At 40.9% G+C, this 24093-nt stretch overlaps 1 protein-coding gene across 1 annotated transcript in view; it reads right to left on the bottom strand.

The window, feature by feature from the left end:
• Window positions 1-7891: 7891 nt before the first annotated feature.
• The window catches only part of SCAF8 (SR-related CTD associated factor 8), a 75012-nt gene continuing 58810 nt past the window's right edge, over window positions 7892-24093 (bottom strand). Inside the window, exon 21 of the mRNA XM_033144044.1 lies at window positions 7892-8216. The gene's annotated coding sequence lies outside the window, so the exon portion shown is untranslated. The remainder of the gene's footprint in view (window positions 8217-24093) is intronic.

Raw genomic sequence — 24093 nt, 5'->3', positions numbered from 1 at the left:
AAAAACCCCCAATACAAATGTAAAAAAAAACAAAACCCTGAAAAGTGGCAGGTAAAAACAAAGTGGGGGGGGGAGCACAATGGTTGGCCTGCTGATGGATTCACCTGCCTGGCCTGCAACCCTTACCTGTCTATTAATGAGTGATAACGTCAGGTATGACTTTAGTGATCGGTTAACCATATCACTTTTTCCAATGCAGAGATATCCATGTAATGTATCTATAATGGTTGCATCATCTGGATGGTGGAGATACTTTTAATCTCAGAAAAAAGGCACTCCACCATTTCCTAATTTGACCAGATTTTTGCACACAAAAATCTCAGGGACCTGCTTTCTGGCCAGTCTCACCATTAAATCTGTAATTCGTTTCTCCTCTGCCCTCTCCAACTCCCTTAGACTTGAAGTACGGTGGTGTGTTATTTCAGCCCTCACCTCTTTTCCTCAAAGTGTAGACAGAAGCAAAATAGTCAGTCAGGGTTCCCTGTCCTTTATCTATGCCTACCGAAGCATGACCGTTTATTTCACCGTTCGCATTCGCGGTTGTACTTTGGCCTTCTCTCTCCTTGCATATCTGCCCTTCCCAAGCATATAAATCAAGTGCCGTAAGCAAATCCCAGCTTTATTGCTAGACTAGCTCTTTCCGGTTTTTGTGGGCTTTTATTCAGTTCCTTACCAACAGGTGGTACGCTTAGTCAGCCCTCAAGACACACATCCCTGGGACTGGTGCTTGGGAGACTGAGTGTCTGTTATCGTACGGCTCTGCTTGTAGATATTTCTGTTACATCTGGGCCCTCTTGTATGCTGGGATGTGCGTTTTAATGAGTTGAGCAGAATGAGTGATTCTTGAGGCCATGTGTTTGGTGGGGTGTGATGGATGTAATAGTGTTTAGCCTACTGCTTTGCTGCTGTTTCTTTCGTATTATTTTATAGGTTAGAATTGCATGATCACTGATTTATTGTGGATTTTTTTCACAATACTGGGACTTGGTAGAGTCAGCTATTATTCACTCAGCCATTGTAACTGTGATTTCTCAACTGAGACTGATGTTCTATTCTGTTTTTATTCTGTTTTGTGTATTTTATCATTTGCAATGGCTTTGGCTTAATAAATAATATTTGTGTTTGTATTGATGTTCTGTTACAGATGTGGGGACCCTTTGGCCTGCCAGATGTTGCTGAACTTCAGCTCCCAGGGCCACTGGCCTCAGACATCTGAAGGCAGCCATGTAGAGGGAAGTTTACTGTATTAGATGCTTTAATTTGTTGGAAGCTCCCCAGAGTGGCTGGGGCAACCCAGTCAGATGGGCTGCATATAAATATATTATTATTGTGTTTATTATTATTATTTGACCATGCTTGCAAGGGCTGTTGGGAGTTGTAGTTCAGCAGCATCTGGAGGGCCAAAGGTTCACCTGTTTTATTTTGTTCAGTTTTGTTGTTGTTACATACTGCTTGAAAGTTGCTTGGGGATTCTCTTGAATGGCATGCAGCCGGGGAAAGAGACCAGAAAGACTTGGCAAATATACCCATAGCATTCTAAGAGTCTAAACACAACGTAGCATTTGCAGCGTGTACTTTAATTCTGTGTTTTCTGCAAGCGCTGCACCCCTGTGTAAGCAAACTGATAGGGGTAAACCTCACATTGACTTAGTACAGTGGTACCTCCCTAGACGAATGCCTCACTAGACGAAAAACTTGCTAGACAAAAGGCATTCGCTAACGAAAGGGTGACTCACAAGACGAATTTCCCTATGGCCACGACTCGCAAAACGAAAACGTTTTGCAGTTTCCCCCCGTAAAGCAGCACTTCCTCCGACCATGCTTTGCAAGACGAAATTTCCACTATACGACAGCACTAGTGGAATGAATTAATTTTGTCTTGTGAGGCACCACTGTACTGTATCTGGACCGCATGCTACAATTCTGCAGTGGTCAAAGGAAGTCACACCGCTTTCAAGTCCTAACCTTCCAGATCCCAAAGATCTGTATTTTCCAACATTATCCATTCCTTTAGCCAACACAGACAGGACGCCTCATAATAGAGTTTCAGATCTGGCATAGCGAAGCCACCTCTTTCTTTTTTATCTATTAGCAATTAAAATTTTATCCTAGCTGAAGGGAAGGAGGGAAGTCACATGCTCGGCAGAGCAGAAGGTTTTATGTTTGTTACTGTATTGTGGAAATTTTGTTTAAGGAAAATATATTTAGGAAGTCACACCTACTTAACCTAGAATGCAGGTTTCCTAAATCAACACTGCATATATAGCACACTGTGATAGCAGCTGGCCCCATACCCAGTTTTGACGTCTCCAAACTGGTATGTCATTTTATTATATGGAAGCAGCCTTGTGATATGAGCCGCAAACATCAGCAGCACAGCCTCCAGCATTGTGGTCAGGCATTGCAACTATTCTGCTATCCCTTTGATGCTGAGTGTAGCATAGGAAAAGGTGAAACCTTTCCCCCATCCCCTCCAGCTTTGAATCCAGCCACTTAGGAGCCTGCTGCTATTATAGCTTCCCTTCCTAGCCAAGAAAGCAAAGCACCAGACAGGCTTCCAGGTTTGTGCCCCCTTTAAAACAGTAGCCGAGTTGCTGGCACTATTCAGACTCTTCTGATGAACAAATCACACCAGGGTAGACTGGAGGATTTCCGAACATAAACAACCCCAGAGAGAAATACCGTGCGAGAGGTTGTGCAAATCACCAGAAGTGAAGAAATACCAGCAGTGGAATGAGTTTCCACGGCCAGGAAGAATCAGAAGTGGTTCACACCGTCAAGCCCTCCCTAATATCTTGTCTACAATCACGTGGGGGCAAATTTGTACAAAGGAGGAGCAAACAGCTGCCCTTTCCTTCTTTGATCAGTTACCCTTTTCCTTGGAGCCAGCATCTCAGAGGTGGCTGCCATATTCCTGAGTGTGCAGCTCAAGTAATATTAGCCTTTCTTCATGGGGGCATTTACCCGGTATTCACCTTCGTGATCACATGTTGGAGTTAAATCATGCAATATATATATATATTTAAAAATCAGCTATAAACGTCTTCTGAGCTCTGAAAAGGACACCGGAAGCAACCGTAAAAATATATAAAAAGAGCTGGAGATGTAGGCAGTGTGCTTTTGTTTCTCATGACTATTAGAATTATGGTCTAGTTGCTACTCTGTAGCTAATGTGGGCCTGTTGGTGAAAATTCAACAGCAGCAGTAGTGTGTAAAGTGGAGTTGTGAGGGAGAAGAGTGGAGGAGAGCTCCCCCTAGTGTTAGTAGAAAGCACCACAACCGTGCATAAAAAATATAACTCTCTGAGAGGTTGCAGATAGCTGTGTAGAGAAGAAACTTCAGCTGAAACTCCGTGTAGGAGGACAGGTCTATTGACAGCTACCAGCTGTAACAGACAGGTTAAACTTTCCTGTCCAGAGGCAATCTTCTTCTGAGTGATAGGTGCTTAAATGACAGGGGGAAAGCCACCCCATCGTCTTCATAGCCAGTTTCAAGACAGAATACTGGGCTTAAGGGACTGATCCAGCACAGCAACATTTCTGTTCAACTGCAGGGCTCATGGAAGAATTTTGTAACTTGAGCCTAAATTAAAACTGAGCTTTCTTTCTTTCTTTCTTTCTTTCTTTCTTTCTTTCTTTCTATTAAAAAATAATAACAACATTGCATATTGTTCTTGCAGGTTATGAAAGGAGGCTATTTTGATGTTGTGTGGTCTCTGTTTATAAGCTTTATAAATTAAAATTAGTGTGCTTCATAGCCCCCCCCCCAATACATACCTCTATGTGGCAAAGCTACCTTATCAATACAGGACTCTTACTTCTCAAACATCCCTTTGCAGGGTCTATTCTATTATGATGTCTGAAGAAGTGTCCAGAACCTTCTGTTTATTTTACTGTCCTGAAACTTCCAACATTCAGCTTGATTTGATGGCCCTGAGTTCTAGTATTAAGATAAGAAGAATTATGGAAACATAGTTGGAAGTCCATGGGTCATCTAGTCCAACCCCTTGCAATGCAGGAATCTCAACTAAAGCATCCATGACAGATGGCCATTCAACCTCTGTCTAGTTTCTTCCTGTCCATTTTCTCCACATCCTGCATAATCATGTTTATTTCAAAACAAAGAAGTCCCAAGCTTAAAAAAAATCTCCAGTACAATAAAGTTTATATTCACTTTTTCACAGATTGATTTTGTGAGGAAGATTCAGCATGAATTCAGGATCCTTGTGGTGGCAGCACCCATGGAAATATTTTGTGGCAGAAAACGCATCAAAGCATATTTTTGAACACGTGGCGAACTTCTGAAAGTCAACGAGAAAATGAGAAACATTAACTCTGCTTCAAACAATTCTAGTGGTTTCTTCAAGTAAACTTCTCCTTCTGATGATAAAGAGGATCTAGTGCCAGAAGCCTTTGGGGTGTTCCAATGCCTTGAAGAAGATTAGTGTTAAGGATGCCTCACGTCCAGTTATTTTGAGAAATAGCAGAGGAAAATAGTGGGGGCGGGGACCCCTCAAAATGGGTATAGGTCTGCCTGGTTTGGGATAATTCATCCCACACGCAGGAGATTACTAAGAAAATGTATGTGGATGATTACACTTGAAATATGCATTGTATCATTTGTCTGTGTGTCAACAAACTTAAGACAGCAATTGGCAGTCTTTACTTCCTGAAAGCTAGAATATATTATCCCTCTTTGCTTCTTTCTGGCTAACATGTTCATTATGGCAAGCAACCTTTGCAATAAAACACCACCACAATTGAGCACTCAGTGGCTTGTTCCCATAATGAGCAAATTATGCCATTGGATTAAGTGTGGGGTTTTTAAAAATAAAGCTAATGCCACGTGTTTCAATGTGGAAGCATCATTTCTGGAGTTCCCACTGCAACCTTGAAGGCTAACTGGGCACAACAACTCTCATATCCAAACAATTCTGAATCAACCAGCTGCCTTAATTTAGATCAAGTCTAAAATTAGGTCAAAACAGATGTTCTTTCTTGAGGGGTGGGGCAGGACTGCCCATTAAAGAACTGTTCAAGGACCGCCCATCTCATTTGAATGTGAACATAATATTGTTCTAATTGTGTAGTATTGCGTTGATTCGACTCGTCAAAGTCAGCCAATATTGTGTAGAAAGCTAGCCCTGCCTTGCATCAGAATGTCTGAAGTTTCCACAGGACAATGCTGCTCGAAAGCTTGTTGTTGAAACTTCAGGAAGGGAGGGGTGGAGGCCAGACCTTGTAAATATTCATGCGCATTCACAAAGAAAGGCTTGCCAGATGCTGAGGGGGGAAGGAGTGAAGGCTTTTGAAAAGCAGATTTATCCAGAGAACAAAAAAGCCCAACCTATGCCCTTAGAATGCCATGGGATTTTCTCTCTCTCTCTCTCTTTAAAAATGATTTCTTCAACAGATGGAGTCTCCCTTTTGCAGTTCCTGAAAATCACCTCCAATAGCACAGCTTGACATACAGGACAGCCACAAAAATAAAGGGCGCAAATATTCCAGGTACCAGAAAAATGAATACTAGTAACACGAGGAATGCAATGAGCATGATCCAAAGTTAAGCGCTCTGAAGTTTCACTGATTGACTCCCTGATTGAAATTACTCAATTGACTTAAAAGTGCTTTGTTGGATCATGATCTAGAAAGTATGCAGTCCTACTAACATACTTCCATGATACTTTTCATTTTGGATTTGTAACATTGAGGTTTGTGGGCCAGCATTTGCCCCACTCCACTTACAACCCTCTGGACTGGCTCCATCCTCCAGGACTGGTCACTGAATGCTCCTGAACTAGAAGGGACTATAAATGTCTTCCTGTTTCTGCTGTCAGAGCAGCAATGTCTTCTTGGCTCTGGTATGTTCCTGTGCCTCCTGCAGCTCCAGTTCCTTAGTTTTGTTCCCTGACGCCTGGTTTGATCCCTCAGCTCTGACCTCCTGATTCCCAGCTTACTAGCCTATAGCTCAGCCCTGACCCTAGAGCACAATTGCTATTTTCAATTGTGTTTTTTTAAAAGAACCCACTTAGCTGCTAAGGAACCCCCCTGCATTGCAGATGATTCTAGGACATGATCTAGGGCGGATGTTTTGGACTACAACTCCCATCAGCTCTAGCCGGCATTGATGATGGGCGTTTAAGTCCACAACAGCTGGAGGGCACCAGGCTGGCCACCCCTGATCTACAACACACAGTTCACATGCAGTACTGTCCAGGTGTGAAACTTCAACATCGAACTATCAGCCACCAAGAACACCTTCCCTCCCACCCCAAACTCCCTTATAGCTGTAGGTCTTTGGGGAAGATTGGTAGTGATGGGCACACACTTTTTCACAAAAGGCATAGGGTGCTCTGCGTTGGTGTGTCAGAAAAATAAAATTCTAAAGTAGGGCATCACCATTATCAGCATTAACTGAAGTGTCACAAAATAGCCAACGAAGACATTCTTGATTTTGTGACATTTCTGCTGATCCTAATAAAAGTACAGTATCACCCTACTGTGGCTCATGGGTAAAAGGCTATTGTGGACCATTTTTTCCTTGCTAGGGAAATACAACACAGTATGTCATCTGTATCTGTTCTTGCAACTGTCTGTCTGTTTTCTAGCCTTAACATGGTACTGGCCCTGTAAAAGTTGAACAAAGACTCAGACAGAAACAGAAGGACCCATGGGTGTATCAACCACAGCACTGAAAATATAACAGAAACAGCGCAGACCTGTTTCTGTGGAGAGTGGTAATAGATTGGGGGTGTGCAGATGACGTCTGCCCTTTGACTGCTCACCTAGGGAGAGTGGCAACACACTCTAGGTGATCTATGTTCCAAAGTGTTGTGTTGTACGCAGCATGGGAACCTAACAATGGCACACAGTGAGATTTAAAAGCCATGCTTTACAAGATGCAGAAAACGGTGAAGTAATAAACTGTGCATCAAAACTTTTCTTCTTTGTTTATTGTTATACAGATCCAATGCTGCGGTCACCATGCAGGTACAGCATAAGGGGAATGATCTTGCTGAACGATTCTGACTAATCAGATTTCAAGAGACCATGAACTACAACATTCCAAGTGACTGGCCCTTTCATTCTGAGAGAACAAAACACAAATAAGCAGATAGACAAAAATGACCATTTAACATATGGCTTATGATCATGCTTCTCCCCACCCCCACCCCACCTGAGTTGATCATTAAACCAAGTCCACATGTTTGAGTCTGAAATGTAGAGCTTTTCTTTGGGTGCTTAATTGGGAATATGAAATCTCTTGCCTGCTGAGTGCATTTTAACATTACTTAATTCCCACCCTTTCCCAATTTCATCATTACTTTTCTTTTTAGAACTTAGTCTTCTAGTTATTAATAGAGAACCAAAGGATGAAACTGGCCAAATATTGGCCCTGGGCTTTTAATTTCCAGTTCTTCTGAAACTCAGAAGACTTTTCGGATCATCAACCTGAAAATACCCAAGTGTTCTCTGGGCCTTAAACCCCGAGGCCAAGACTTCCTGTGCCAGGAATTAAGGGCTTAGGAAGTGGCGTTTCAATGGATCACAAAACATGATGCTGCTTTGGCATTACACCCTTGTCAGTGCAAACGTCCAGAACTGAGGGCACCAGTCACAATTCAAGGTCTACACAATGATTGCACATGTGGTATTACATCAAATGGAGCCTCCTAAGAACACATGTAGAGACATGTCCTGAAAGGAAATGGAACACCTTTGACACTGTAGCATTTTTGTTTTCTTGCAACCTGTCCTTCGATGACTAGCATTAGAAGATGCAAGTGGGTTTTAGTTTATGATTTACAATCCAGTGTTTTCTTCTGGTCCTGCAGAAGAGCCTCTCTCTGTATTGGATGCAAAAAAAAAACCAAAAAAAAACCTGTTCCTTTGAGCAGATCACCCTCAAAAACACAAAAAAGATTTCTTAGTTGTTGTTGTTTTAAAAAAACTCATAGAGTTTATTGCTTTCAATTTATAAAATTAAGCCTGCCTCAGACAGGTAATACTGATAGGTACATTCGTAATCCCTGGTTTCTACTGGAAAATGTGTTCTGACACACAATGCTTCCTCAATATATAATGCCAGGTTCCTTCCTTCTAATACTTCGCAACCAAGATCCGATGTGATTCCCAAAAGAACACTGAAGTGCTTCTCATTGAACTCTGCCAAGCTCAGCACCCGGTAAGCTGCCACAACATCCTTCATCATATTGCCTGTTGACAAAAGGAATAATTACTAATTGTCACTGGACGCATGTTTCAAGCTTTTTTTAAACAAATGAAAAACAGATTCAACATTCAAAAGCAAATACAGAAAATTCCATAGGTTAGTATTTAATATTTTCAGCAAGCTAATAATAATGTCTGAAGTCGTGTACAGTCTTGTGTTTAAGCCTCGCTTCTGGTCGCTATAGGTGACCAGAAATTGCAAGACTAATTGCAGCCGTTTAGAGTCGTCAACAGGTTTTCCACACTTATCAGCCTATCACCCATTCCCACCACCCTTCTGAGTAATACCCCTCCCCACTCCCCCACTATATTTAAGGATCTGGTGACTTCTGTTTCAGTGTATCTGAAGAAGTGTGCATGCACACGAAAGCTCATACCAGGAACAAACTCAGTTGGTCTCTAAGGTGCTACTAGAAAGAAATTTCAGAAATTGCATGTAAGTGAGTGCATGGAATTCTATGTAAGTGAATGAGTGAGTTGGCAGAAGAGGGCTTGGGCACTTAGTCCTCCCTCTGTGACCACAAGAGAAACCAAGAAGTCTTCTAGAGCAGGGGAATCTGCCCCTCTTGTGCTAAGCACTGACAGGATAGTTCAACAGGGTAGGGTTGGCAGGCTAGTAAATTTTGTCGACTTATTTACAAGGCTGGTCTATGTTTTGATACTATTTGTTTTCTCTGTGCTCTCCAAACTAAACTGAACAGTTATCTCTTCTTGCTTACTTTGACTGCAGGATTGCTACACCTTTTTTAGAAGCCACATTTCTAAGGGGTGAGCTCAAATTGTTTCCAAAACTTTCTGCTATTCATACTTTAATTCGGCAAAGAACAGTGGATTGTTATAAAGAAGACCACCATACTAAGAAATGAATTATTCAAAGAGCTTGAAAATGCACCCATCACAATTGTTGAAAATACACCCATCACAATTGTTCCCAAAATCAGTGATGACTGCAGACTCCTGCCTCACCTGAATCATCTAGGTACTGCATTAACTCGTTAAATGGCATCTGCATATAGATTTTTTATTATTTTGTCTCTTCTACGAATGAATATGAAATAAATTCTCATCTTTGAACAAAAGCACTCTGTGTGTATTTTGTCCAGCTTGGAATGAATAACTGGTGGGAAGGCGTGTGATAGTGGAGTTTTGGGACCTGGGGCCTTGACTTAAGGTTACTGTGCTCTAAACCATTCAAGAATTGTACACATTCAGGGAGAGGGTCCTGTTACACTGGTCCAACACATTCACACCTGGAAAGCTATACAGTACCCGTGGTATAACACACCTTGGCTCACCAGAACCCTACCTGGCAGGCTGGTGGCATCAGCAATGAACAGGTAGGAGTCTGAGCAAATCATACGGTATATATTGTATACCTGCATGGAGAGCTTCACTCATGGGAACCAAATGTGGTTCTCCATAGCTCTATATCTTGCCTGTGGCATTCTCCCCAGGCCCCGCCCATCATGGGTCCTGCTTCGGATCACAAGTCCTTTTGATTGGCTAAAATCTGCCCTTGAACTCTGTTAATGACCCTTGCTTGCCTGGATGTAGGACAGAGTGTGGGCAGAACCTAGCTTATTGTACAATGGTAAAATTTACATTTGTTGGTCTGCCCCCCTCCTTTGCCTCTGGCCCTGTCCACCACAGGCATGTTGGCCCTGGAAGTTTGCCCAGAAGGGAATGAGGTCCACAAGATGATGAAGGTCTCCTACCCTTGCTGCATAGCCACAGTTCTGTTGCTCCCACATCACTGGAACCACCCCACAAAACCCTTTTTCTTTTGTGGTTGCTTAGAGGGAGAGGGTGTCCCACAAGTTGTAACTCCGCTCAAGGAGTTCCCTATAACCCACCAGCTTTGCTGGTCTGATAGGCTACACGATAAGTCCTTCAGAATCCATCCTTTGAACTAATGCAATGTCAACAGAGCCCTCAGAATCAGGCGGGGTAACAGCTAAATAGACATGCATTCAAGAACCTAGCCCTTACTTTGTCCAAAGATATTCCAGTGTAAATCAGAAGGCATTTCCTGTTCAATCAACCTCAAGAGTGCAGAATAAAACGTGCCAAGGAAGCACTTGACAGAACTGCTTTGAGACTGGGCAGGCATAGACGGCAAGTAAATAATTCCCCTTGGAAAGTTTAAAATATCTGAAACATAATCTAAAGAATATGTTTAAACAAACAGGAATCTGCCAACTTTCCAAAGAAAATTAAGATCTATTAAAAACCCATGCACTTAGAAGTAATGCTGCACAGCACATTAAAATGTTTGGGTTAATTTCCTGTTCTGAGAAATTGCTCCATAATGACAGCTTACGGTCTTGCTTGACTCAATAAAACCAGCTCAAGAGTGCTTTTGTCAGCCTCTTTATTTCTGCATATTTCTGTACATATGCAACTGTTATTATTATTATTTTTTACAGAGGGTCACCTACTAGCATGATCTCCTCCTCCTCCTTTCTACCAAGGTCATAAAGCTGCTACAGCCCTACTCTTGTGACATAAACCACCTGAGACAACTGACCTAGCACAGTCCTTTGGCTCAAGGGCTGTGAACTGCCCTGAGAACTACAGAGGAAAATCGGTATACAAATTTAATAAATAAATAAAAATAGAGGTGAGTGCCTCAGCACCCAGGAAACTGAGAGGAGAGGAGCTCAGAGAGAGAGAGAGAGAGAGAGAGAGCAGCTCAGAGTTCCTTGGCTTGCAGGAAGTCAATAGTAAATTAGCAGGTCTGCAATCCCAACTTGTCTCCCACGGAAATCCATGAACCTAAGTTAGTCAGGTCCGTTAATTTCTGACTAGAACTAGCATTGGATTCAACCCACAGGAAGTGCTCTATTAAATTGGACCACATATAGTAGATTACCTATGCAGAATACAGGACAGAAATGGTAGAATATGGTATCACATCAATGAAAGAAAAAGGTTGGTGCTTCTTCTAAATACCACCGAACCTGTATCAACAACTGACAATATGGTAACTACTAAAAGCTTAACTACTAAAATGCTCTTTGATAGTTCTTGGAAGGATACATCTGCTGCAGAACCCAGAAGTGTACATCCTTATAGGAGCACAATACACCATTGTATCCTTCTGGGCATAATTAAAGATGCTGGGGATATATATATCCTTGAGGACCAACATGAGTAGCTCTTCCCTTGTTTTAATGATCTCTGTGCAGGCAGATTCTTGATGATGCTCATCTTGTAGTAAGATCAAAAAGTGAGGGCATGTTGTAGAGAGACAGTTGTTACTCTATTTTTTTTAATGATCTCACTCCCTCCAGAGGCTCTGCAGGGTGTGGCCTTGCATGCCTTCCAGAAGATGATGAAGATTATTTGGGGGGAGGGAGCCTGGCAATGATAAGCAGAGAATTGCTTTAATGGTGGGTTTATTTTTAAGTATATATGTTAAGAGTTAACATATAATCACTGTTAAGATCGGGGGGTGCCTGTGGCAATTGCTCCAATGCTACTATATGACCCTGGACCTACCAAATAGGCACTCATTTACCCTAGCTTTGGAAACTTGAGATGCATTTTTGGGACCCACCTCAAGTTGTTTTAAACTGTTTTTAACATTGCAACTTGCCCTGGGACTTTAGTGCGAAGGGTGGTTTAATAATACAGTGGTACCTTAGTTTATGAACTTAATCCATTCCGGAAGTCCATTCTTAAACCAAGGCGTGCTTTCCCATAGCAGCAGGGGACTCAATTTACACTCAACAGGAAGTGGAACATGTTCTGCTTCCAAGGCAAAGTTCACAAACCAAAACACATACTTCCGGGTTTGTAGCATTCTTAATCCAAGGTACCACTGTAATAACAATAACAATAATGACAATGACAATACCATTTTGGAGCTTCACAATTATATCACCAGAGCACAATTAGGAGGAGAGAAAGGAGTATTGTAGTAGCTAGATCATGCTCTAAGGGAAGCTCAATTTGGAATCAATAAGATTAAGCTCCACTCTCATTATTCAGGGCTATTATAAAAGGTCGTTGATATAGCGGAGATGTTAGGTTGCAAGGAGGTTTCCCCCTCAGAACCAGTATTTGATTTCCTGCCCCACTTAGGACTTTCGGCACCAGAGGAGCTTGTAATGTCAGCATGCCTCTGGCTTGAAAAATTCACATTACCTTCCTCAGATTCAAAGGACCGGATCAGAGTCCATAGTAGAACCCCAGCCTCCCCATGCCCTCAAAGTCAAAGGCTCCTAAAGCAGACATGGGTAGAGGCACAGCCCATAAGAGACGGAGCTAGCTGCTCAAAGGAAGCTGCAGCCCTACTTAAGACTCAATATTGATTTGCTTCTTGCCTTGATGGAACTTGATGGTTGTTAACCATGGCTTGCTTGCTGGATCACAAATTGGGATTAGTGGCGTGCGATCTTATGGCTCTAACACCTGTGTCTAGTGACACCCCTCCCTTCAACCTAGGGCTGGAATCCTGTCCTCTGGTTAGGACCACTGCCTGAGATGGAGCATCTACAAAGAGACTGTGCCTTGATCACTTATGTTCTCTGCTTTACACTCAGATTAATCTGCATTTACTTAATACATTTATTATCCTGCCTAATCCAATGGAAATTGTTAGTTTTCCAGGCAGTCTTCATCAAGGTTGCTGCATCATGGCAAAATAAGGTTTAATGTAGGAGTGCAGACCCTTGGGGTGTATCTTGACTGGAGGGTTTAGATGTGATGACTATAATTTTGTGACAGGCTCCTTCCTCCTATGAAAACAACGGGGAGAGGATTCTAAATGGAATACAAAATGTGCATTGCCTCAGTTACTTCAAATTTGGTTTCCATGTATTTTCTGCTGCTGAAAATAGAAGTGATATAATCTGGTTCCTTTCCAGTGTAGAATTAAAAAAATAATGGTTTTAACGTGTCCGAAGAAAAATGTGTTAGGAGAGTCCAGTATAAAATTGTAGCAAGTATGCAGACAAGCCACTGTCTGTACCCAACACTGAAAAGAGATGGATGTGTGAATCCATTCACATCTTCAAAAAGTAACAAAATGCTTACCATCTAGATTTTTTCACTGTACGTGGCATATGTAAAGTCTGTATCCTCAGGGGATTTCAATTAGGGTTGCTACTTATACATTCCCAAATATTAGTACTGGCAAATTGTATGCTTATTTATTTTTATGGATGTATGTAAATTGGGAAATATCACTATAATTTAAATCGAAATGCATCCTTCCCAAACAGATAAGACTTTGATCGGGTGACCTGTGAGCCTCCTCAGTTTGCTATATCAGATTCTAACTGTTGATGGGCACCTTTAAGGTCCTCCCCTTTTATAACCAGACTTGGACAAGACAACCCTGCAATAGAGGACCACCCTCTGTACATAAGATACTTGGCCACCCTAATAACACATTTGAGAATATACCAGTTGAAGCAAATGTGAACAGCATTTCTGCTGAGATGCAACAAGTGCCCACTGTCTGTACTCTCCATAAACAATTGAAGACACTTTTGTTTCAACTTTTCCAGCTGGATTAAAAGGTCTCTCTCTCCCTTTGGTTTCCATCTGGGTTTTATTTATTTTTTTAATCTATATTTAGTCATTCTTCCATACTGCTTTCAAAACTATTTTTTAGTTGTTTTAAGATATATTTGGAAATTGCTTTGAGGGGCAATTATTTAATAAAAATGAATGAATGAATGAATGAATGAATGAATGGTCTATGGCAGAAAATACATTTAAATGGAAGATTTGAAAATAGTTTGAACAGTAAATGAAACTTCCCTAGCTTTTATATGAAACTCTATAGTGGTCATTGTCAATGAAATAATCTTACTTGTATTTGTCATAATTACAATCTGTACAGTGCCGGATTACCAAATAGGCAAAGTAGGCACCAGCCAATGGGCCCCACTCCTTTTAGGGGCCCTGTGACAACAGATCAAAATAATACTGATTTGGTTTATTAAAATTATTGGTTGGTAAAATCAAAAACTTATTAGAAGATAATTTGTGAAGGCCCTCCCCACCTCCCTGAAGATTTCAACTGCCTCGGGGCCTCCAATATTGAATCTGTACTGTCAGAAAGATAGACAACAATATAAAGAAAATGACATTATTAGGATTATAACAACTGTGCCATCTTAAAGTTAACAGCAGACCTGGAAGTGGTAGAGAAACCTCCAATGAGAGTCATTGGTGGAATGCAATGGTTTTCAAATAAGGAAATACTATTTTTATTAGAAAGGAAATGACTAAGAGGGAACTTAGCAGGTCTTAACTGTAGCTGGAGGCGTAAGTGCAGGACGTAAGCCTCTCCCTCCCAGAAACCTCAAGTGTTGGGAGATGTCTGATTAATTGCTGACAGGTAAGTTTTAATGAAAGCCTAGTACTTATTCAAAGAATGAATAGCGAGCTTGTTAAATTTAATCCTGAGGGATGTCATTAAGAGAAATAGTACAGGGAGAAAAATAAAACCAAGTCAAAAGGAAAGAGCTCCGGCGATCTTGTAGGGTTGCTTATCTGGTGTTACAGTGGTACCTTGGTTCTCGAATTTAATCCGTTCCGGGAGTCTATCTGACTCCCAAAACAGTTCGAAAATCAAAGTGTGGCTTCTGATTTGCTGCAGGAGCTTCCTGCAGTCAATCGGAAGCTGCAGAAGCCGCGTCGGACGTTCGGCTTCCAAAAAACATTCGCAAACCGGAACACCCACTTCCATGTTTGCGCCATTCGGGAGCCAAAACATTCGACAACTAATGCGTTCAATTTCCAAGGTACCACTGTATTCGTATTCTCACAAAGGAAAAGCATTTCACTACCCTTAACAAATACAACTTACGAAGAACAGAGTAAAGGTAAAAGAGTCTATTATAAACTTCATCTCTATTCTTCTATTTTTTCTAAGGCACTTGTTTTCAAACCAAAGAATCACACTAAGCTTCCAGGAGTTCCTAGGAACAAAGCTGACTATCAGTGTTGTGTATGAATATCCTTAATATTAGCCATTGTCAAACAGGGTAAGAGGTCAGGCCACCATAAAGCTGACAATATATCCCAAGTTTGATTAATTTCCGGTCACACACTTTATAGTTCCTGCTGTAAATGTATCTGTATTTTGATTTGGGTTCACTCTTTTTATTTTTATTTAACAAAAATTATATACTGCTTATTTTATAAAAGAGCTCCAATTGGTTTATAATTTGGGTCAGCTGCTCTGAATTTCATTATGATGAAAAGGCAGCAAGATGATGTTTTAATAAATTTAGAAAACAGTCAAAGATTTAATTAGAAGAATCAAACCCTCCCCTGCTCCTGCTATCTAATGGCACTACTTTTTACATATGAAAATATTCACCCAGAGATTTTTGTTTCTGACATTGGATGGAAATCTAAAGGGTGAAATTACTTTACTACATGCTTAAATACCTCATGTTACTTTGAAGTAAGTTTGCTTCTTTTTAAAAATAATCAAGAATGGCTACAACAAACTTTGAAACTCAGAAATAGGCAACATTTTAGCCATGGGTTGCCATATTTCAAAAAGCAAAAACCAGGACAGCCCCCCCTCCCTCCAAACCGCAATTTTTCAATTGACTTGCCTAAGATCCAGGACAAAGTGCCACCTTTTGGAAATTTCCTCCGGACATCAATTCCACCTTTGAATTACTTTTCTGCATATGTGCATACTCGGAAGTAAGCCTCACTGAGTTCTATGGAGCTTGCGCTCAAGTAAGTGGCCACAGGACTACTTCTAAATTAATTTGCATTCTAAATTAATTTTAAGATTAAACCGCACCAACATACTGCACTAATAGTAGAGAGTAGTATGGAGAACATTCTGGGAATGTGCTCAGACATAATGTTGAGTGAATGAAGGGGAAAAAACAAACTTCTGGGAGGGAGGACCTGAGGAATGTCAGAAGGTGACATGGAACAGGGCCTTTTCTGTGCCAGCCCCACCTCCATAGAACTCCCCACACTGGTGGTGGTGATTTGGTGCTGTCCAGCAACGTTGTTAGCTGCCCTGTGCTCTAATCAGGATGAAGGACAGGCAATCAACCAACCAACTAACACATTATGATAGAAAAACTATGTAGCAGATGCAACTAACTTGATTCTAAACATTTCAAATAATTTATAGTCAAGGGAAAGAGCTCCGGCACACCTGCTTTACACCAGACCAATTATATCTGCCTCTGAAGGGATGGGGTTTTCTCTGCTACCATTAGACAGGGTCCTATGGACTTTCTACACTAGCAAGTTCTTACATAAGGAAGAATGTAGTCACAGTGTATGGTTTAAAGGGCATGATTTGAAAGCAACTTCCTGAAGCTAAGCAGGTCTGGGACTGGCCAGTGCTAGGATTAGTGACCAGCTGGGAGCCACATGTAAACTATCTTGGATTCCATGATGGAAGAATGTAGGGAAGAAATGAAAAATAAATAAATGAACGAGTGTGCTGGCAAGCAGGGCAGCTTGCACTGACTTTGTTTTTCTCATCAGTTATTATCAGGCATTTACTTCAGGGGTATAAGATACTCCTTGTACCTTTCTGGTAAGGCTGACGCAGAAAATTGAACTATCATCATGGATGGTTGCAAGAAGCTGAAGTCAAACCTCACACTACTGAAGCAATCATGGATTCAGATAACCAGGGTGAGTGAAGATTATGACAAGTTATATACGTCATATGTTTCTCTTCCAACTGCAAGAGATACTTGCAAACTGCTTCTGATTTCATGACATACAAAAATATCTTGCTCCGCCCACATTCTTAGGCAAACTGTTCTTTATTTTGCCTGAGAGATACTGTTCCTGGCAAATCACTGGCTGGGAGGATGATTTAGACTGGGTTTAGAATGCTTTTAAAATGTTTTTATATTGATGTGTTTGCAGCCCTGGGCTCCTTCAAGAGGAAGGACAGGATAGAAGTTGAAATACTACTACTACTACTACTACTACTACTACTACTACTTATTCTAGGGAAGATCAGACTAAACTAGGGTTGGCAACCTTTTAGGACTAGTGGGGACATTTTGAATTTTGACAGAGTGATGGGGGCACCAGTCACAAATTGGCTGCCATGGGGGACTGGCAGAACACAAATAGATTGCTCTGGAAAGCATGACATTACATAAAACTAGAGGGAGTTGTCCTAGTGAAACTTTTCCCATAACTGTGTTTCCATACTATAAAATGCTTAACCTGTTTGATTTAGTCCTGTCAGACAGCTATTAAAGGGATAAGAGCCCTGTTTCCCATCAATGCTAAAGCCTAGGCTGCTATCCTATACCCACTTACCTGAGAGTAAGCCCCATTAAACACAAGACGACTTACTTCTGAATACACAGCCAGACCATTATACTGTACAGTGAAATCTTAACAAAGGCCTAGTCTTTAGTTCCTGCAGAGCAGGATACATGCTTGGGCTTCTTTGCAATGCTATCACATCTGCCCTTTTGGGGACAAGGGATATTCTTTAACATCTACCCACACGTATTGTGTAGTAGTATTTGCAGAAAACAACTTCTAGGGAGTACTTGATCTCAGATGAACCCTCCACAGAAAAGATGCATCCTGGTTGCTGGGAAAAGGGAAGGGCAAACTATGAAGATTCCAAGAGCTAGGCAATAAGACAGAGGCAGGAAAAGTGCACTAAAAGAGAGGGGGAAACAGCAGCTCTGTGGGACCCCAGGGACTCCTATTGCCTGATCTCCTGGCAACTCACTTATCAACCACAGCTCAGCTGGTTGGCCACAAACACTGACAAGTGGGGGCAGCCAGGATAGTTCATGTCCCAAAAACCCCTCAGAAGAAAAACTGCATATTTTGCTTTATAACTTTCTAAGAGGGCTAGTGCCTTTTTATTTTAAAAAAATGAAAGGCCCAAGTCTCTGGTTCCTAATCAGGCATGCCAATGAAGGCCTTCACATGTGTCACAGTGCCCATAGGGGGCTAGGCTGGTGACCCCCATCCTAAATATTTGACTTTAATATCTATTCCAATCTGATCTGTAATATTAATATTTTACTGAATTTTGGGTGGTAATGCAGGTTGAGTAACACATCATTCATAATATTTATACTATCTTATCTGCCTGCAGTGCTGGTACAATATCACTGAACACTGCTATAACATCACATTAAAAATATATATTATTGTATTGATGTAGCTGGCCCCAACCAAAGCACTTCTGTACTGGTAAATAAAGCTTGGGCCAAGACAGTTAACATTGGGCCTGCAACCCTATGCATATTTTTTTTTTATAACAAACTGTACAAGTTCTTTACAGGATATTAGCATAAGAGTATTTTTTATGTGTGTGAGATATAATTTCTGTATATATATGTAATTCATAAATGCTGTACAATTTTTATTTAAAGAAGAATTACGAGAAAACTTAATAAAAATCATGTGCGAGGAGTCTAAAAAAACAAACAAACAAACAAACCCTATGCATATTTAGCCTCTTTGGTAAGTGTCACTGAACACAGAGATTATTTATGAATAAGCATGTATAAGGGTAAATATCCTAAGCACATGCATTTGGGAACACATCTCAGAAACATTAATAGGATGTTTCATCAGTAGGATGTGTGCATTTATATACGTCTATTTACTCAAGTCCCACTTTGTTCTGCAAACTTGCTTCCAAATAAGTATATGTAGGATTAACTTCTGAGTAATTATCATGAGGACCTTCATTAGTCTGTTAAGATAGCACCTAGCACATGGTCGATGTGGAACAAAAGTTTAATAGTAACAGGTAAAATTGTAGGTACTGTCTTGTCTCTTCTGTTAAGAGCAGGATTTCTAAAGTGCAAAAGTTGAAATGGTGTTCATACACCGTACAAAAGAAAAGATGATATGTTCCAACATTTGAAGTCCAGTTTTATTGAGACAACACATTGGTGTACGCAATTCAAACTTTATTTTTAGGCACCATCTATCATACATATGTTTTACAGAGTTCAATAATACATTTTCAGTGTTAATGTAAAATGAAAGCAGATGGCATATCGATTCAATGCGTGATGCCTTTTTAAAATGTACACAGATTCAAAAGAACTCTCATAGTCCTTAGAAGCCCACTTCATTCTGTCTCAGAGGCTATGAACCTCCTCTAGGTCAACTGTGAATTGTTCTAAATTGCATTGGGATTAGTTCTCTAAGGTCCTGCTGGAATGGCTAATCAAAACCTACATTTCCAACCCTAAACCGAAATAAATATAATGATGCTTCACAGCATACAGGTAGAAGAAAGCCAAGTTGTTAGACCAGATACTTAAATCCTCTTGCTGATGGCACATTAAACTCTCAATTGTGCAGTATCTATACAGAATAAAGTGAGCAAGGTTTCACAGCTGGTAGCTAGACTAGGCAACCCATTGGGCTGTCTTCAGTCTTGATCACTTTTACACTAAAATACCATCCAAATCACACTAAAGTCAGAAGACGACCCTCCCTTATAGGGACTATTCCCAACTTTCAGGTTTTGGGTGCCATTGCTTATGTAAGAAAAAGGCACCAATCACAAGTGGGAGACATCACTAGGGGCAACAAAGCTCGTAAAAGTATAAAAAGTTTAGAAAAATTGACTTCTAAGGGGAGAACCCTGTCCCATTGTGAATCCTGAGCACACTCAGTGGTCATGGAATGCTCATTGACTGTTGGGGAGATGCTGAAATATTGTATCCCTTTTTATATACCCAATTGATCAATGTGCTCTGCAAAAGAGGACCTCTTGAACATGCTATCATGCGATGCACTACAGGAATTGGGCCATTAGTATGGTGTCAACAATTCTTCGGCATACACTCCTATTGCATGTTAGGTGTCATGTCCGCTGTCCTTTTGGTTCCTGCTGAAGACCTCTCTTTTTCAACAATTATTTTATCCCAGTCTGCATCTGTACTGGAACTATTCTTATATATTAAACTGTTTTAGGTGTTTTTACTCTTTCCTTGTTTTATGGTTGTTCCCACCCCACTTTATAATCACATAGTTTATAGTTGTAATCTGCCCTGGGACCTTATGTGGTCCCATAGGTGTAGGAAAGCTGTGGTGCTCCAGATGTTGCTCCCATCAGTCCCAGCAGGCACAGCCAATGGCCAGGGATGAGCGCTTATTTCAGTGACATCTGGAGGGCCAAAGATTCTCCACATCTGTGGTAAAGGGTGACTGAGAAATCAAATACACAAATAAACACTTTAAAAAAGGAAGACTGATACTGAGAGAGTCGCTTGGCTAACACCGCCAAGGATGTTCTCATGGGCCAGGGATGCCTGAGCATCCAGTCTTCATCATACCTGCAGCAAAAGGGGGACATGTTCTGAAATGAATCTGAGTTGTGTTATCTCAACACTTTGAAGATGAGACGAGGTAGATAAGATTTGTAAATCATGAAAATGTCTCAACTTAAAGCTTTCTTGTATCAGAATATTTTGTGACAACAGCAGCTATCATAATTGTAATCAGAGGCCTCGTCTATGAGACCTCTTTCATATTAAAGGAGCATTTAAATGTTTTGACTTAATGCTGAGTCATGTTGGGGTATCCTACTAATGACTTCTTCTAAAACAGGTGCAGCCAACCAGGTGCCCTCCAGATGTTAGACTATGATTAGTATCAGGCTTAGCCAAAGATAGCCAATATTCAGGCATGATGGGACTATATTAATTTGTGGAACAAAGTAATAAAAATAAATGGAGAAAAACAATGTGCAAAAATTACAAAATTATGTAAACAACTTAACAACAAAATAAACAATTAGCAACTCTGTTTGTCCAACAACATCTCAAAAGTACAATATTGACTCTCTTTGTTCTAAAGTGTATGTTTCAAGCGGTTTTTCATGTACAGGGTAGCAAAAGGCTGCATTTGCAACATAACTGAGATGTGATAACCTCAAATAAGTTAAATTTTGAAAAACATTTTCTAACTGCAGGCACATCCTTTTCATCATGCATCTATTAAGTGCACTTAGCGAAAGTCAGTTTCTTGAACTGAAGCTACATTCAAATACACCTTTTGCAGCAGAATCCTGGGCATGTCTACTCAGAAATGAGTTACCCAGAGTTCAGTGGTACCTATTCTCAGATTAAGTGTGTAAAATTGATACTTCTGAGCATCCATGCATTGGATTACATTGTTTAATCTCTGCTCTTCTCATTCTTCTTTCCTTTCTTTTTTTGCCACCTCACACATATTTCCTACAACCCCAGGCAACCGCTTCGATGTTGAGGGACAGCTATCCCACTCTGTTGTGACACAGCCTCTTCTGGGCTCAATCTGGCCTGCTTTCTCAGTGGTGGTGGGGGATGCTATCCTGCCACCAGTGCTGAAGTAAGATTCAGCTGTAGTCTAGTCAGCATCTGTGTATCTTGGCTCAGCTCTGTGAAAACCTGACAGTTTGTGGATAAGACTGCGGCCAGGAAATACATTGATTTTTTGCCAGGCCTGCTTCTGGGCTTGTGATCTAAGGCAAAGTACTGCTACAAGGCCTCAGGAAAACACAAAGCACAGCTATGTGGTCCCAATGCTAGACCTGGGATTTCTAGTGAAGCCCAGCTGTGAAGCTCTGGTCATCCTAAATCCAGTGGTTTTGACCGGGTTTTTAGGAGTTTGAAGTATACTGTATGGCAAATCTATGCAGTTGGGCCTAACTAGAATAAATTATGCACACAGATCTTATTGTGAAACTTAGTTTGAAACAGAAAGCTTCTTTTTACATCTGTAGTAGCATGTTGAGCATGCAACAAATTGACAAGTGCCACATATTGACCAATGCCACATATTCACCTACTGCTCAACACGTACTGTAGTACCAATTCATATTTTTGGTTAATATGTGTCATCCAAAATATGTGTAACATATATGAGAGAAATGCATGTATGGTTGATTCTTGGTCTCCGCAGTGAATACTTGTGATAAAACACACACATGTATGAAGTAGCTCTCAATCTGGATCAATATAGCTGCAGTCATAGGAACTACAGGTTAAATTGTTATGAATTTGGTTATAAATACCCTTCTAGGCTAGGGTTCACTGTAGGGCCCTGAGGCTTAAATATAGCATCCACATGTGGCAATTCAGATGTTAATCTGGAGGCAAAACATCGTATGTGAGAAATACAGACTTTAAAAATATTCTAAAGGCCAATAATTTATTAGTTGCATCAAAAGAAAGAACCAGTGCAGCTGCTTGTGAATGTCATTTTCAACACAACATAACTATGCGTTGATTCAGAGATAGTTTCAACCTTTACATCAGTGACAGCCAACAGGCTTCCCTCCAGATATTGATTGGACTGAAACCCTCATCATTTCTGATCATCAACCTTGCTGGCTGTGGCTAATGTGAGCTGCAGTCCCAACATGTGGAGGGCATTATGCTTTCACCTCAATCTTATGTATGCCTCTCCCAGGGTTATACCAGAATACAAATGGTCTGTAATGGAGGATAAAAAGAGTCCTTTTAAATGACAATTGTAAGATTTCTTGTAAACTGCTTAAGAGGTTTTACTACGACCGAGTGGTATAAACATAGTTAATGAATGAATCAATCAATTAAATTGTACTGGCATAATGTATGCACTTGGTTCATACCCAGCCCTAAGCATCAATGGGGTCTTAGATAATCCTGTGAAGGGCAGCCAACTGTGAACTGGCCCCACCTGTAGAGTGTATAGCAGCCGTCCCACCATTACAAATCTGTATTGGATGACCCAGACATCAGAGCGTCAAGACATTCCTGGTGTCCTGCTTCTGAACAGTATTTGTTTCTTGCTTGCTGGTTTTCTTTTCTTCCTCTTCTCTGACTGTGGCATGCTTCAGAATCTTTGCAAGATGATGGGGAGCAAAAAGAAAGATTCCAAATCCTACTATCAGTAGTGCAGTTTGTCATTTGCTGGGTGCATGTGTGTGAAGAGAGTAATAATTCCTTCCAGTTAAAAAGCTAGTCAAGATGCTCTAGTCAAGCCACACTTGCAGTTTTTCCCTTATCCTAGTCTGTAAAGTAGATGAAATATGTGAGAAATGTGATTTCCCCATGTTAATCTACTGCAATTAATGCTTACAAACCATTTAAGAAACAAACTAAATGTTACAAGTCCCCACAAAAATGATGGTGGTTAAAAAATGCACCTGCCACTCGCAAGCCCACCTGAAAATTCTGTATATTGTTGGAGGCCTCAGCGGAGCAACACTTTGTACCAGAGATTGGGGTCGAGATGAGACCTTGAGGAATGACTGTGTCCGGCCTCTCCAGTCTCATTTTGTGCAACATGACAAAAGAAAAGGCTAACAGCTGAAGCTGAAGAACAGGTACTAAGAGGCTTGAATTAAAAACATGAAGTGAAAGATTAATAAACTGCTGGGAATGCTAGCATGGCAGCCTTTTAATGAGGAAGTGGAATGAAAAGTCAGCCATTTCGAGGTTTTAACCAGCTAGTCCCATTAAGGCAGGGATAGGGAACCAGTGGCCCTCCAGATGTTAATGGACTACATGGGCCATGCCAGCTGCAGCTGATGGGAGTTGGAAATCCAAAAATATCAGAATGGACACAAGTTTCCCATCCCGGTCTTAATGCAAAATAGAAGTTGGCATTCCTCAAGAAGAGGAAAATACTGCTCTCCACATAATGGTACAGCAAAATAACAGACCTTTAGCACCTTATTGCTGATAGGGTGCTATCATCTTAAGTACAGGATGAAAGAGCATCAAGTTGCAGGGAGTATCTTCCTCTAGTTGTGGCAAAAAGGCAAGTCGCAAAACTGCTAAGATTAACAACAGAAGCTACCAATTCTACTCATGTTTTAGTTCTGTGCGGTTGCATTATTATCATTATTTTTAAAACCCAGATATAACCTGAT

The sequence above is a fragment of the Lacerta agilis genome, chromosome 3 (genome assembly GCF_009819535.1).
Source record: "Lacerta agilis isolate rLacAgi1 chromosome 3, rLacAgi1.pri, whole genome shotgun sequence".
In the NCBI taxonomy this organism is placed as follows: Eukaryota; Metazoa; Chordata; class Lepidosauria; order Squamata; family Lacertidae; genus Lacerta; species Lacerta agilis.
The sequence above is the reverse complement of the archived record's forward strand: the minus strand, read 5'-3'. Positions and strand labels throughout refer to the sequence as shown.